Source organism: Grammomys surdaster, unplaced genomic scaffold (assembly GCF_004785775.1).
Source record: "Grammomys surdaster isolate TR1022 unplaced genomic scaffold, NIH_TR_1.0 125708, whole genome shotgun sequence".
NCBI classification, from domain to species: domain Eukaryota; kingdom Metazoa; phylum Chordata; class Mammalia; order Rodentia; family Muridae; genus Grammomys; species Grammomys surdaster.
Window position 1 is genome coordinate 1,401,415 of NW_021620542.1, and position 12,891 is coordinate 1,414,305.

The following is a 12,891-nucleotide window of genomic DNA, read 5'->3' on the forward strand; positions in this document are numbered from 1 at the left end:
AAGAAATCAAAGATTCATCTAAAGTCAAAGAATTATTCATCAAAAATAGCATCTGGTCTTAATTTTTTCTGTTTTGAACACTTTCTCGAAATTTAGAATACCATGTAGATCTACATGTTTAGAAAAAAATCCCCAAATTCTGATCTGACATTTTTACATCGAGATTGAATATGAAATCTGTTCCTGACCATGCTGGTTATGATTATAAACAATATGAAAACAGAAGGCTGTTTAGCACTCAACTTGGTGGCATGAACCTGGGGAGTGGGGACTAAATATACTACGGGTTAAAGTCTCGTGAAATAGCCAACTGTTCAGATCACTAGAAATTTCCTCTCTGAGAGTTAAGAAGAATCACGTGATAGAAGTTCTCATAAGTTCAAACTGTGTTCACAAAGACAAGCCACATGTGGCAAAACATGTTTTCCCATAGAGGCATATGAAGGATAGTCCAAACATTTAATTGACTGACAGAAGCAAGCAGTAACGAGCAATCTGAAGTAAACTCACTGCTATCGCCACACCTGCGAGAAGCACAAAAACACATTCCAAGAATAATTCTGTGTTTTGAAGAAACTGAGATCACCTCTGCCTTTTTTTATAAGATTTTTTTTAAGTCAAATCGTAATTTTTACTTATCCACACAGGGGTTATAAACACAAAAATGCAGGACGTGGGGAAGAGGATGACACCGGAGCTTCGATGTTCAGGGGGAGTACAAATACTGTTCAGAACAGGATATCTGCTGGGTGAAGTTTCAGGGGACAGGTCACTATGACTCTGCTTATGATTCACTTGTCCTTATCTATGTTGGTATTGTCTGCCAAGGCTATATATTTACAAGGTCTATGACTACTCAGGCTGATAAATTTCCACAAAAGCTACCTGTTTACAATAGCTTATAGCCATCTGTTTCAATGTTTTTCCACAGAGACCCAAGACTTGGTGTTAGTATACATGTATGACAGGCCTTTGGCTGATTTAAGGCCTTCAGTGATTGTGAAATGTTCTACCTGATTTTTCTTGCTATGCAGTTTCCTGTAAACAATAACTAATATCTTTTTTATTGAATATATTATTTAATTACATTTCAAATGTTATACCCTTTCCTGAATTCTCCTCTGAAAAATCCCCTATCTATTCCCTTCCCCCCTGCTTCTATGAGGGTGCTCACTCATACACACACCCACTTCCGCCTCCCTGCCCTGGCATTCCCCTACACTGGGGCATCAAGCCTTCCCAGAACCAAGGGCCTATCCTCCCATTGATGCCCAACACCATCCTCTGCTACATATGCGACAGAACCCATGGGTGTCACCATCTATACTCTTTGGTTGTTGGTTTAGTTCCTGGGAGATCTGAGGGGTCTGGTTGTTTGATACTGTCGTTCTTCTTATGGGATTGCAAACCCCTTTAGCTCCTTCAGTCCTTTCTCTAACTCCTCCATTGGTGACACAGTGCTTATTCCAATGGCTGCAAGCATCCACATCTGTATTTGAAAGGCTCTAGCAGAACCTCTCAGAAGACAGACGTATCAGGCTCCTGTCATCAAGCACTTCCTGGCATCTGCAATAGTGTCTGAATTTGGTGTCTGTATATGGCATGTATCCCCAAATGGGACAGTCTCTGGATGGTCTTTCCTTCAATCACTGCTCCACACTTTGTTCCGTATTTCCTCCCATGATTATTTTCTCCCCCCTTCTAAGGACTGAAGCATCCACACTTTGGTCTTCCTTCTTGAACTTCATGTAGTCTGCGAATTGTATCTTAGGTATTCCAAGCTTATAGGCTAATATCTACTTATCAATGAGTGTATACCATTTGTGTTTTTTGTGACTGGGTTACATCGCTCAGGATGATAGTTTCTAAATCCATCCATTTGGCTAAGTATTTCATGAAGTCATTGTTTTAAATAGATGAGTAGTATTTCATTGTATAAATGTACCACATTTTCTGTATCCATTCCTCTGTTGAAGGACATCTGGGTTATTTCCAGCTTCTGGCTATTATAAATAAGGCTGCCATGAACATAATGGAGCATGTGTCCTTGTTATATGTTGGAACATCTTCTGGGTATATGCCCAGGAGTGGTATAGCTGGGTCCTCAGGTAATACTATGTCCAATTTTCTGAGGAAATACCATACTGATTTCAAGAGTGGTTGTACCAGCTTGGAGTTCCACCCACAATGGAGAGTCTTGTGGTCAAGTCTCTCATTCACTTTTCAACCTTAAATCTTTGCTTGCTTTGTATATGGACACTCTGGTGGGATATAGATTAGAAACTCTTTGTTCATATCATTTTATGTTAGTTTTTCTCTTGTGAAAAATTTAATTTCATAGAAATAATTTAAGTGTGAAGTGTTATGTGCTTTTTTCCATAGTTTATCATGTCCTCTGCTCCAGATGCTATTAGCACTGTACACTTAGTAGGTATAGTAGTAAAGTTTGAGACAAAATGTTATCCACAGATGAGCCATGTAAAATCACTCCAGGATAAATATTTTATAGGTACAAAACATGTTTGATTCAGCACCAAGGCCACTGTCTTATACAAATTGAACTCTTAAGCATGGTGCCTTTGAAGGTTTTAGCTAATAAAGAGCACAAATACAAACAGCCAAGTAGCTTAAACAATGTGTTTGTGTGACACTTGTGACACATTGATATGTCACAAGTATGCCTTCATGTCTTAAGTAACAAGTACATGGATATGGAGAAAGAGAACTCATTGTGGCCATTGCTCTCACATGTGAAAGATCTCAATCATGCCATTTGACCCTTCTTATCTAGAAGGGATTCACAACACACTAAGCCACAAAACAGATATCAAACAACTGAGGAAAGGCTAATAACATTTATAGTAGAAAATTCTGAAAATATTTATTTTATCAATCCCAGTATATGTCAATTTACTCTATTAAATTGTAAGCACTGAGATCTTCTGAGATACTTAATTATAGTACTAATTTTAAAAGTTCACAAAGAAAAACATGTATATTCATTGTAATAACATGTGAATATAAACACTTTCAGAACTAAGAATACAAATTTACTGCAGATCTGACTACACATAAGTACATGTTATAACTTTAATTTTCTTAGTTCTTAGTTATTTAATCAACTCTAAGTAAATGATAAGGCACTAAAAATATAAAGTGATTACATATAAGCTGTCTTTGTTCATTTTTGACCCTGCTACTTGTCAATGTCACTTTGAATAAACCTTATTTTCTGAGCCTGATTTTATTTTTCTTATTGATCATTATTGTTGTTACATATATTCTTTGTACAATCACATGTTTAACAAGATACATTCCCTTTTCTTTTTTCATAAAAGTAGCTTTATTTTTAATTATTTTTATGTATGTGTATGCCGTTGTGTGGGTATATGCACATGAATGGGGATATCGAGTCGCTGGATCCCCTGAGCAAGAGTTACAGTTAGTTGTGAGCCATCCAAAATATATGCAGGGGGACAAACTCTGGTCTTCCAGATTAGGAGTGAAGCTCTGAGGTGGCATAGTCTTTCCTATGGAAAACTAAACCATACATTCCTAGGTTTTCACTTTGTATTCTTTTCTATCTATCTATCTATCTATCTATCTATCTATCTATCTATCTATCTATCTATCTATCTATCTATCCATATATTTGGCACAGAGCCTTGCTATACAGGCCACTTGGCCTGAAACTTCCTAACTAGTGCAGGTTTACTAATTCACAATTTTATTACCTTAATTTTTTCTTTGGTGCTCAGATTTCAAATATGTACCAAATGGTCCATTTAAGTGTGAGTTTTAAGGCTAGGAACCATCCACTTTTCAGAACACATACCAGCACAGAGTCTTGGGCTGGAGACATACTTGAGAATAGTTAAGGAAAGCAGAAATGACCTTCATGAAAATCATCACACCTTTTCAGAACAGGATATAAACACTGAAGAAAACCAGACACCATTCACATGCAGTCTAATATCTTGACGTGACTTCTAATCTCAAGCTTGGTTAATTTTTGGGTTAGATATCTCAAGCTGATTTTGTGCTATGTATTCTGAAAATCAAATTGTAAATTCATTAGTGCTACTCAGATTTAATTGGCAACATCTTAAGCAGTATCTTCAAATTTAGAGGAAAAATGGCTCTAAATTTTGAATATTTTGAATATATTTGTTTGTGTGATGTAATTTATGTAAAAATCTTTAAAGCTGATTTACCACTAATTTTTGTCTGGATTTTTTTTTAATGAGCTGCTTCTAAAAATGTTCCCTCTAAAAAAGACTATCTGTGAGAGAACTGTGTGTTCTAAAACGTATTTAATTTTTCACAAACTCCTATAAGGATCACTAAAGGTGGCCGAAACCTAATGTGGAGGGTTGGTGGGTCTTGTCAATTTGTCAGTCCAGAGGAAAACACGAGATTGTAAAACTGGGTCAAGTTCCTGCACACTTACTTATATCAGCACTTAGGAAACTGCTTCCCAAATGACACCCAGCTGAGCTCAGCCCACGCACTGAGACTTAAGTGACAAGTTGGTACATGGAAGTGGACATCTTGCTCCTACATTTGGCTCATGTTTCGCTCACTGAGTACATTATCACTTCAACTCTGTTTGCAGAGTTCTGAAGTCAGCCTTGGGCCACTGTTCTCCACTTCTACATGGTAGTTGTGTGGGCTATTTGACAAGTCCATGGACAGAAAATCTCTCCTAAATTACACAAGAAATGATAGAGACTATACAGAGAATAAAAATGTAAGTGCTGCACTTCTCTCTCATTCTTATTTTAGGCAGTGAAGGAGATTATGGTAAGGGTCTGTGCATGATCATTGACTTCTCCCTTCTGTGGAAAATGTCTTGTAATACCAGCCCCTCCCCTTCCCTCAGAGAGGATACCTGAAAACCACTGAAGGGTCTAAGCCCTGTTCATGGCCTAAGAGAACATGAGAAAAATTAGAACAATGTACTCTGTTAAACTAATAAATTTGTTGTCTGTCCAAATATATAACTGTAGTAAAAACATTATCAAATACAGCATTCAGTACAGTTGAAGTCTTTTCTTCTTTATTGCCAGAGCTTTCAGCTTTCTATGTAAAGTCACCAGTTACTACATCTATTTAACAAATTCACATTGCAGCATTGTTACTATTATGAGTAGCACTGTTATAAGCTAAATAACAAGTAATTAAGTGACTGTGAGTGGTGAATTATTCAAGGTTCTCTACAGCAACAGAACCAAGTGGAACACATATTTATTGAAGAATTTATTAGGTCAGCTTTAAAAGAGTAACAACAGGAGACCTATCCGAGAGACAAAAATGCAGGAGTTGCTCAGTCCTTGAGGCTAGGTACCTGAGCAATGAGAATAACTCCATAATGTCTGACCCTTGCTGAAAGATGGTGCATGACAACCAGTATTTTGACATTCTGGAAGGCTGGATGGCTCAACAGTACTGATTTGGTGCCGGAAACTCAGATACTTACTAGAGAGTTACTGGTCCCGTGTCCACTATGAAGGCTTGAAAGTTCTATTCTGACATCTGATATAAACAAGGGAATCAGCAGCAACAGTGGCAATGCAACATAACTTGGTGACAAGAGGAAAGACCATGCCAGACACTTTTTTTTTAAAATCTGATCGGATACTAGAAGATGTTACCCACCATGGGTAGGTCTTTAACACCATTAAAGGACATCCGAACAGCACTTCAGGGGTGAAGCACCATGCACATGTATTTTAAATTTTTTGTAAGTTTTCATTAAAACCAACCATAGTAAGTGGTCAGATGTGTTTTTTGTAGAAAGATAATTAATAAATTGGGATGTAGAGAACAGGATGGCATAAGAGTCCATCAATTTCCTTCAGATAACAGGTCACGAAATTCTTACAAATTGTGTTTTTATGGAAATTTCAATTTAGTGTTTGTGGGCCATGCTAAACAACATGGAACTAAAACACACACACACATGCACACACACACACACACACGTGTGTGTGTGCGTGTGTGCATGTGTGTGTGTGTGTGAGTGAGAGAGAGAGAGAGAGAGAGAGAGAGAGAGAGAGAGAGAGAGAGAAAGAATTCCTGCATTATAGTCACAAAATGTATGAAAGATAGGCAGGCATATTCATGAAGACTTTTACCCAATTTCTTAACCTGTGCGTCATGACACATATGAGGTCACCTAACTGAATGGGGTCACCTATGACGTCACCTAACTGAATGTGTAAAATGCATATATTCATGTTTGTGACTAAACATTCAAAACCAAAGACATAGTAAAACTGAGCTGTTTCTGAGATACTTGTTCACATTGCAACTGGAATCTTCACAGAATCCTTTTCCTGAGCACACATGTTCACTTTTCATTATAAAAGCTGTTGAGACACAACACCAGCAATCATGGCACACAGCAGCTCCTTTCAAGACCTATATGATTGCATACTAGGATTTTGATGACTTGACTGTTCATAAATGTTTTCTCCTTTCACATAAACATAATGCTTTAAGTGTGGCAAACAAGAATGTTTAAATTTTTCTAATCTCTATTTTTACATGTAAGCATTAAAGTAGCATTTCTTTGAATTGTACTGTTTATAATGTTTGATTTTAAACATTACTGTTTGTCTTATAGACATGAATGTCATACAATTTTCCAAAACAAATTTGTTTTAAACCAGAGCAGCATTTTCAATAGTGTGTGTGTGTGTGTGTGTGTGTGTGTGTGTGTGTGTATGTATTTGTTGCTATGCATTTGTGTGCATGGGTATCTAGATGGGTATGCACAGATACACATTTAAGTGAGCATGCACATGTATGCCGTGTATATAAAGCCCAGAAGTCACTCTTTCCATATTATTTTAAGATATGATTTCCCACTTAAATCTTAGAATAACAACTCATCTAGGCTCACTGGAAGCTCGTGGGGTCAATCAGTTTTCTCCTCTTCAGCACTAGGATGTCAGGTGCAGAATGCCATAACAGCATTTTGGGTTCTATATATCTGAACTCATTCCTCATGTTTGGGTAATAAACACTTTGAGGGCACAGCTAGCTCTCATCCCCTCCAATGGATATCTGAGATACTCTTACATTTTACTACTCCTTTGTACTACATGTGCTTGAAAAAGAGCAAATTTGCAGCATTGATAATTACAAAGCTAGAACACACAGCAACTCTGAAGAACAGTGAAGAGTCTCTATGTTTTGCAGTATCAAGCATTTAGTCAAAGTTTATTCAAAAACAAGAAAATATCCCATTAGGATGCAAATTTGCTTTGTCTTCAATACTTGCAAACTTTTATGTATACATAATTATATCAAAATAAGTAGCTAATGATTCATTATAAGTAGCTACTAGATTGGTGTTTCCTCTATGTTATATGTTGATACATGTAGGTTCACCTAAAAATGTCTTAGGCAAAAGGAACTTGTGAGTAGATAAAGTTTCAGAAGCCTTCATTTAGTCTGTTTCCAAATCAGATACATTGATTTTGTCTAATCTATTCAGGCCAATAATATAAAATAAATATCAAACAAGGTGATATTGTTATATATGGAGTAAAATTACATTACATTTTTACTGTTTTCGCACCAATGTAAACACTAAAATAAATTTATGTAATATCCTCCTAAGATCCAATTAATGTTTGAATCAAGATTATGTATTTTAATATGTTCCCTAGTTCTCTAGTTCCTTACATTTGTATCCCTTATCCTCTTTCATATTCCAAATGGTGCTTCTTTTACTTCCATCTTCTCTCTTCCATCAAATTCCATAAATGTGAGGATATTACATAGTCAACATTTTGAGAGGCATATTCTTTTTTTATTGGATATTTTATTTATTTACATGTCAATTATTATCCACTTTCCTGTTTTTCCCTCTGCAACCCCTCCTCTCAAATTCCTCCTTCTGTTTCTATGAGGGTGCTCATCTACCTACCAAACTACTCCCTCCTCACCACCTTGGCATTACCCTACACTGGGCCATTGAGCCTACAGAGGACCAAAGGCCTCCTACCTGTTGATGAGTTCATTTTTTGCTACATATGCAGCTGGAGCCATGGGACACTCCATGTGCACTCTTTGGTTGGTGGTTTGGTCCCTGAAAACTCTGAGGTTTGGGTCTGCTTGGTTGATATTGTTCTTCTTATGGGATTGCAAATCCCTTCAGCTCCTTCAGTTCTTTCCCTAACTCCTCCATTTGGGTCCCCTTGCTCAGTCCAATAGTTGGCTGTGAGTATCCGCATCTGTATTTGTCAAGTTCTAGCAGAGCCTCTCAGGAGACAGCTATATCAGACTCCTGTCAGCAAGCACTTCTTGGCATCAGCAATAGTGTTTGTTTCTGTATATGGGATGGAGTCCCAGATGGAGCAGTCTCTGGACGATCTTTCCTTCAGTCTCTGCTCCACACTTTGTCCCCTCATTTCATTTAGATAGGAGCAATTCTGGGTTAAAATTCTGGAGATGAGTGGGTGGCACCATTCCTCAATCCGGGGGCCTTCCCTAACCTCGGGATATGTTCTCTACATGTTTTCCCTACCCTTTGTTGGGTATTTCAGCTAATGTCATCTCTGCTGGGTCCTGGGAGCCTCTTGCTTTCCTGGCATCTGGGACATTCTGGTGGCTACCCCGAGTTCCCCATCCCCCATCGCTACACACTTCTGTTTAATTTACTGACCCTCTGTCATTCATCCCGTCTCCTCCCCAACCTATTCCACCCTTTTTTCTCTTCCCCCTCCTCTCTTCCTCCCAAGTCCCTCCCACTCTCTACCTTCCGTGAGTATTTTGTTCCTCCTTATGAGAAGGACTGAAGTATCCACACTTTGGTCTTTCTTCTTTTTGAGCTTCATATGGTCTGTGAGTTGTATCATGAGTATTCGAGTCTTTTGCCTAATAGTCACTTATCATTGGGAGCATACCATGTGTGTTCTTTTTTGACTGGATTACCTCCTTCAGGATGATATATTTGCCTGCGAATTTCATGAAGTCATTGTTTTTATAGCTGTGTAGTACTCCATTGTGTAAATGTACCACATTTTCTGTATCCATTCCACTGTTGATGGACATCTAGGTTCTTTCAATCTTCTGGATATTATAAATAAAGCTGCTATGAATACAGTGGAGCATGTGTCCCTGTTATATGTTGGAGCATCTTTTGGGTATATGCACAAGAGTGGTATAGCTGGGTACTCAGGTAGTACTATGTCCAATTTTCTGAGGAACCACCAGTCTGATTTCAAGAGTGGTTGTACGAGCTTGCAATCCCACCAGCAAAGGAGGAGTGTTCCTCTTTGTCTACATCCTTGCCACCATCTGCTGTCACCTGAGTTTTTGATCTTAGTATTTTGACTGGTGTGAGGTGGAATCTCAGGTTCACTTTTATTCGCATTTTCCTGATGACTAAGTATGTTGAACGTTTTTTTAACTGTTTCTCAGCCATGATCTTAAGGTTCAACATTAACTTATAGTTCTATTTTATTATAAATGGCATAGGTACTATTTGTGATTCCATATGACATTATTGTATATGTATACATAAAATTTTTGTATCTCTTTCCATTTAATAGTAAAATATTGCATCTTAATTACTATATCTTAGCTTACACATGTGAAAACTAAAGTTTCTCTAGTTGGCGAACCTATATTAAACAGTCTAAAAGGATGAGTGAAGGGCTGAAGTGGTAAGATTATGGTGAGGTTATAATACTTTATCATAGAGTCTCTTACATCCTTAAAAACAATTGATCACCTATCTATATGTGTGATCTAGCATCTTCATTTTGAATACATAAATTATTTTGTAACATTCAAAACAATCCCTACCTCTATCAGTCTAAGGCTAAGAATGCCATGAAATAGTATCTGAGTCCTATGGTAGATTTTTCCTCAATTTGCTGAAACCTGTATAACTGGTATTCTACCAATATATATGAAATACTGCTTAACTATCAATTTTCTTTGCACTGTCATAGCAACCTCCTGAAACTCTTGTCACATTAGCATGTGATATTTGACAAAAGCTACACTCTTGATCTCTGGCCATGGTTACTCAGTATCTGGTCAAAAATAAACTTTTTCTCATTTCCTTTATCTGGAAGATCTGTTTGTATGTCATCACAGGTGTCTTCTTGTCATGGGGAGGTGTCCAGTGAAATCTGATCCTAGCAGACATATTAGTTCTTATGCTTCTGAAAGAAAAAAATACAGAAGGAAGCAATTAGATCAACAAGAAAGCAAGAAGCTAAAGAATAGGTTGATGCCAGGAGAAATGGCATCCATCCTTTCGTACATGGGGCTTATATCTTTGATCACTACCTCATCCTCTCCTCAGGGCCTCACTGGGATAAATACATTCAGGAAAGGGATGCGTGTTTTCCAGAAGTCTATTTCCCCAAGATTATGAATTTTATAAGTAGATGCACGACATAAGAATTTCTGTGGCATTGAATGGCAAAAATGGTATTATTGGGCATAGGTGGAAGAGGAAGTCCTTCGTCCAGTCAAGACTGGGTGCCCCAGTGTTGAGGAATTTGTGTGTTGGGAGGTGAGAGTGGGCAGGTGAGTGAGGACACATCCTCATAGAAGTAGTAGGAGAGGGGATGGGATAAAGGGTTCTTGGGTGGAGGGGAAATGGGAAAAGGGGATCATATCTGAAATGTAAATAAAAAAATCCAATAAAAAAAGAATTTTTGTAGGGGTTTAATCACCACTAAAAATGAAATGTTTAATAGGGAAAATTTTAAAAGCACGTTTCTTTTGTTAATTAGGGTTCTCTAGAGTAGCAGAACTAATCAAATATGTAGATACTGACAACATATTCATTGGATTGACTTGCAAGGTTTATTCTGGTGAGTTCAAAAATGGCTGTCTTCATAGTGGGAGGACTGAGAAGGAGAGAACAATGCACTTCACAAAGCTGGTTGATTCAGCTGCTCTGAGGAGTGTTTTTGAAGAGCTACTGGTGTTCATTCTACACCAGAAAGGAGAAGAACCTGGGTTCTGTCATCAGCAGAAAATTTCAGCAGCAAGCAAATAGATGTGCTTACCACGAAGAGTCAAAGTCCAGCCAGCAAAAACAGCAGCATGTTTTCTCACCTTGTATTTGGCTACTACCAAACAAACATCCACTTTGGGGGAATGGTCTTTCTGATTTGGTTAACGTTTCTATCAAGGACAGATAGAAATTTTGGATTTCATGTTTTTGTTGTAAGTGCTTTGTCTGTGGAGTTCTCTTTTTAGTCCAAAGTATGGTTGGAAAGGTTGTTATTTGTTTTTGTTTTTGTTTGTTTGTTTGCTTGCTTACTTGCATTTGTTTTTGTAAGTTTTGCTTTTTTGTTGTTATTTTGTCTTGTTTTATTCTTTTTTTTTTTTTTTTTAACGGGTCCCATCTTTATTCACTTCTTCCTAAAATAAGTAAGGTAACATTCACTTTGGGGAAGTGACAGAGAACCAACCACAAAATCAAATGACATTTGCTTCCAAAATGTAACTGCCACTACTGGGCAGAATGTATCTATCTCCCTTGCTGTCATGGGCCTGGACGTTCCACACTTAACTGTCTGTTGCTACTCACAGAACTGCTGGGGGTTCACTTAATGGTTAACAGTCTCAGTCTCAATTGTAACAAACAGGGTAAAGAGAAAGGAGCTGCACTGACTACTACTAATGTCTTCTTAGCGTGGCTAATCTCCCTTCCCTGTGCATCCTATGTGCGAGCTTCAGATGGTTTCTTCAGAGCGGTCAAGGATCAGGGACTGAAGGTATGTTTCAACAACGGATACATCTTGTTCTTGAGTTTCCATGATAACTCTGTCCTGCACCTTGGAGATTTCCTTCTCCACATTAGTTTGCTGACCACCAATAAAGGTTTTGCGATGTTTACTCAAGTCGTTGGCTTTCTTCAAAAATGTGTCACACATATCTTTCGCATTTTCAAGCTTGGTTTCATGATCCACTATAGCCATCTGTAAAATCTTCATTTGCTGCTGAGTTAAAAAACTGAAGTGTTCTTCTTGGTCCCTTGTGCTGTCCACCTCATCCAGCCACTCCTGGTGCAGAGACTCAAACCTTTCACAGTACACAGACTTAAGCTCCTGCCTTGACTTCTGCTGAGCTTTCAAAATACCCTGGAGGTTTTCATTCAGGCTTCTGAAAGAGGCATTTACATCCTTTTCAAACTGCTTCCTCTTTTCCACAAGAAACCTGGTAACATCACCTTCGAAATCCTGCATCCTCTTCTCAACAGGCTCCCTGGCCTCTTGCACTTCTGATCCTGAGGAATGGCTGCCCATCTCACTGGTACCAACTGCTGGATTGTCCGCAGGTTTGACTGCATCTGGGTTCTTGGAGTCTTCTGATGGGAGGGTCTTATCTACCCTCGGGCGCTTGGCACTTTTCTTCATGGCCTTCTGTTCCTTGCTTGACATGGCTTGAACCTTCCTGGGTCAGACAGGACTCCTTCGCTGTTGTGATATCTTGTCGCTCACATACGTAATTACACCTCCTACAATTCCCCCAAACCCTCCTGCCCTCGAGAGTAGGCACTCGTCTTGTTTTATTCTTATAGCTACAGTTGCCTTTATTATATGTGTATGTATACATATGTTTCACTGCTCACATGTAAAAATCAGGAGATCACAGGATAAATTATGGGAGTAAATTTTGACCTACCTTGTGATTTGTGAGTATTGAAGTCACATTGTCATGTGTTATAACCCACTGAAACATTCTGCTGGCTGCATAGTAAGGATTTAAAGAGAATTTATAAAAGAAAAAGCATTTTCATTGATTCTACATTTTCATATATTTATATATATATACATTATTTTCAATAACTTATGTTTATATTTTAGTTACTAAAAGCTCCACCCACATACTACAAACAGCAAGTAT

The 12,891-nt window shown here is 38.1% G+C and overlaps 1 pseudogene across 1 annotated transcript; it reads right to left on the reverse strand.

Moving 5' to 3' along the window:
* Nucleotides 1-11,543: 11,543 nt before the first annotated feature.
* LOC114639458 lies at nt 11,544-12,425 on the reverse strand (annotated as a pseudogene). The gene has a single exon (XR_003714012.1). The product of XR_003714012.1 is annotated as an X-linked lymphocyte-regulated protein 5C pseudogene (transcript).
* Between the last annotated feature and the right edge of the window lie 466 nt (nt 12,426-12,891).